The following is a 3,947-nucleotide window of genomic DNA, read 5'->3' as shown; positions in this document are numbered from 1 at the left end:
ACCGACAGCCCGCTGGGTCGCCGCCTTTATAGGGCCTCCAAGCCCCGCCCCTGCCCCGACATCATTGGCCGATTCAAATGGACCTGTAAGCTTCCATTGGTCCCTGGGAGTGCCAAACACCCTGCGGCGTCCCGACAGGCCGAGGCTGCTCCTGCTCAGCCTAAACCCGCCTCCTTCCTGGCCAGAGAAGAGCTAGGGACGTTTCCCCTCCCCCACCCCCAAATCTCGGTGATGATTGGATAAAGGACAAACCTGCCCCGCGCACGGTACAAGTTGTGCTCCCTGTCACTTAAAAAAGTTACCTGATAAAGCGAAAAGCTCGCTGTGTGCGAGTTGAAATCCGCAAGCCGAGGGCAAATTTATCTTTCATTTATTTGCCTTTCTCAAGGTGGGTAGCAAGGTCATGCTCCCCAAGGGATGAAAATTACTGCTACACATTGACATGTATACAACTGAATACCTACTAAGTGTCCTGTTTGGAAACCTGACAGTCCCAAAGCAGCAGCACTATGAGTCAGCAACAGAAAGCACGCGAAGATGATCCCTTCTAAAACGATTGGAAATTCTTTACATTTTACTGTTACTCTTTAGCTGTAATGGGTGGTGCATACACTAGACCAAAATTACAGTCGTTCCGATCTGAGGACCTGTGCTTAATAAGTCTGGTTAACGCCCGGCTTTGGGGAATGGCCACATCCCTTACTGCTAAGACTATGGAAGCACCCCAGGCCTCTGCAGCTGTTTATAACCCTTAAGTCATGACTCTTCCACCTGTCTGGCTAAATCTATCCCTGCAACAAATGCAGACACACTTGGAGGGTTCAGGAATGACTGTTTACAAGATCATAATAGGAAAGTCTTGGGCAAACAAGGGGGTAGGCCTTCCCCGTCATGCCGATTACTCAAGGCAGATCTCTATTTCAGTATTTCCATAAGTGAACTACATTCCTTTTTGTGTGGCCGCCTCCTAGACGTTCATGAAAAGCCAAAGACAAGTTCTTCTCTTCTATAAGGCAGGATCATGTCTTTAAGGGCTTACCACAAAAGCTTGAAGCACACACTTGTTTGGATTAAAGTCTCCCCCTTGTTAAAGGCTAAGCCTAAATTTCCAAAACCTTAAAACAAACAAACAAAACAAACCTCTTCAGGCCAACCCAGCATGCATCCCCGGCTCAAAAATCATATCATTATTGGGAGTTCCTCTTGTGGCTCAGCAGGTTAAGAACCCGACTAGCATCCACGAGGAAGAGAGTTCAATCCCTGGCCTCACTCAGTAATTTAAGGATCCAGTGTTGCCGTGAGCTTCGGCTTAGGTGGCAGATATGGCTTAGATCCCTCATTGTCATGACTGTGGTACAGGCCAGCAGCTGAAGCTCTGATTCGACCCCTAGCCTGAGAACTTTCATATGCCACACCTGCAGCCCTAAAAAAAAAAAAAAAAAAAAAAAAAAAAAAAAAAAAAAAAAAAAAAGTCACATAATTACTAACTAGGAGGTAGTAGAGTATGGTGGTTGCTCGCTCAGTGTCCTCAAAGAGAAACCCAGGTTTTAACCTCCACTCTTACTTTTTCTGAGCACTAGTTCCCTCATTTGTAAAATAAGGATAGACTAGTGTCTGGACATCATAGCTGTGAGGAGTGGACGAGGTAACAGATGTAAAGTGCTTTTCCTGGGAGTTCCCACTGTGGCTCCGCAGAAACAAACACAACTAGTACCGATGAGGACTTGGGGGTTGGATCCCTGGCCTCACTCAGTGGGTTAAGGATCCGGGGTTGCCGCAAGAGCTGTGTTATAGACTGCAAACACAGCCCAGATCTGGTGTTGCTGAGGCCAGCGACTGTAGCTCTGATTCGACCCCTAGATGGGGGACTTCCATACACTGCTGGTGTGGCCCTAAAAAGACAAAAATAAAAATTAAAAAATAAAAGCAGGAGTTCCCAGAGTGGCACAGCAGAAATGAATCTGACTAGGAACCATGAGGTTGTAGGTTCACTCCCTGGCCTCACTCAGTGGGTTAAGGATCCAGCATTGCCATAAGCTGTGGTGTATATCACAGATGAGGCTCGGATCTGGCATTGCTGTGGCTGTGGCATAAGCCAGCATTCGTAGCTCGGATTGGACCCCTAGCCTGGGAACCTCCACATGCTGTGGGTGTGGCCCTAAAAAAAAAAGAAGGAAAATAAATAAAAGCAATAGATCCTCTTCAACTTCCTTTAGTCCCACACTGCCACTTGCCTACTATATTCAAAGCATTACTCTTCCATTTATAATACAAGTCAGAAAGCTTCGTAATCAGCTTTCCCAAGAGGTTTTTGTAAACCCGATATTCTCAGAGTTCCTCAGAACATAATCTATTGTTCTCAAGCAAGTGGCAAAAACACTTTACTATTTAAAAGATGTCAGAAAATGTTTAAAGCCCTAATTAATTTTGCTTTAATAGAGACAGGAATTCTGTTGGTTTTTACATTTGTTGCAGACTGTGTGGACAGTTTTATTCAAGAATGCAATGTACAACTTACTCAGAACAATCTGCAAGTTTTTATCCACCACTTGTGCCTACTAATAATATGCACTAACGCATCTCTTCCTTTCTTTCTTTTTTTTTTTTTTGGTCGAGGCATGCAGCAGTTTGATATGGGATCTCAGTTCCCAGATCAGGGATCAAACCTAGACCCCAGAGGTGAAAGCACCTAGTCCTAACCACTGGATCACCAGGGAACTCCCTAACGCAGCATCTCTTAGCTCCCAAGCAACTATTTTTGTCTTGAGCAGTACCAGCTTTCCTACTACAGGACAAAGTGTTTTAAGTTTCCCATAATTTCTTTTTTTTTTTTTTTTTTTTTTTTGTCTTTTTGCCATTTCTTGGGCTCCTCCTGCGGCATATGGAGGTTCCCAGGCTAGGGGTCGAATCAGAGCTGTAGCTGCTGGCCTACGCCAGAGCCACAGCAACGTGAGATCTGAGCCACATCTGCAACCTACTCCACAGCTCACGGCAACACCAGGTCCTTAACCCACTGAGCAAGGCCAGGGATCGAACCCGAAACCTCATGGTTCCTAGTCAGATTCGTTAACTACTGAGCCATGACGGGAACTCCAGTTCCCCATAATTTCAACCTGCCCTATTTATTCCAAAATTCCAGAGGAAACAGGCAATCTACAAAGGCCACCTTACTGGGATTTACTATGTCTAGATTTCTACAACCCAGTTGGAACCAATCTCTTAGAATAGCATCTTTCATTGTGATCCAATACACAAATATAAGGTTGAACCCTATAAAATTGCAGATATTTGACTACTTTTCACCTACACGAATAGCAACTGCTTATGTTCAGCCATAGTTTAATACATATTTTTAACATTTTCTACTCATTATTTTTATTATTGTCTCTTTGCCTTTTCTAGGGCCATTCCCACGGCACATGGAGGTTCCCGGGGTCTAACTGGAGCTGTAGCCACCGGCCTACACCAGGGCCACAGCAACAAGGGATCCGAGCCGAGTCTGCAACTTACACCACAGCTCATAGCAATCCTTAACCCACTGAGTGAGACCAGGGATCAAACCTGCAACCTCATGGTTCCTAGTCGAATTTGTTAACCACTGAGCCACAACGGGAACTCCTCTTTTCCTTATTATTAAAAGAAAATACTAGTCATGTGCTTCTGAACTTGGTTAAGTGACTTAATTAATGAACAGCCCAACAAATATTTCTAACAAGTTTCACTTCTCGACCCCAGTACCACCGGGTGCCCCATAAGTATATCACTCACACATACATTCTGCATCCGTCACTCCTAGAGCCAAATTTAGCGTGCATCTGTCCATTCTTTTCTTAGCTGTATCCTCACCAAAAAAAAGATCAATGCCACTGACAGAGACAGGGCAAGGAGTTTATTTCCTCTTAAAACTCACTTACCATTAAATAAAACAAATGAACCAAACTCGAGGT

The sequence above is a fragment of the Sus scrofa genome, chromosome 12 (assembly GCF_054392235.1).
Source record: "Sus scrofa isolate SSC_HxYL_T2T_F1_AM1 chromosome 12, Sscrofa_HxYL_maternal_Yorkshire_Landrace_v2.0, whole genome shotgun sequence".
In the NCBI taxonomy this organism is placed as follows: Eukaryota; Metazoa; Chordata; class Mammalia; order Artiodactyla; family Suidae; genus Sus; species Sus scrofa.
This window is presented reverse-complemented; position numbering follows the sequence as displayed.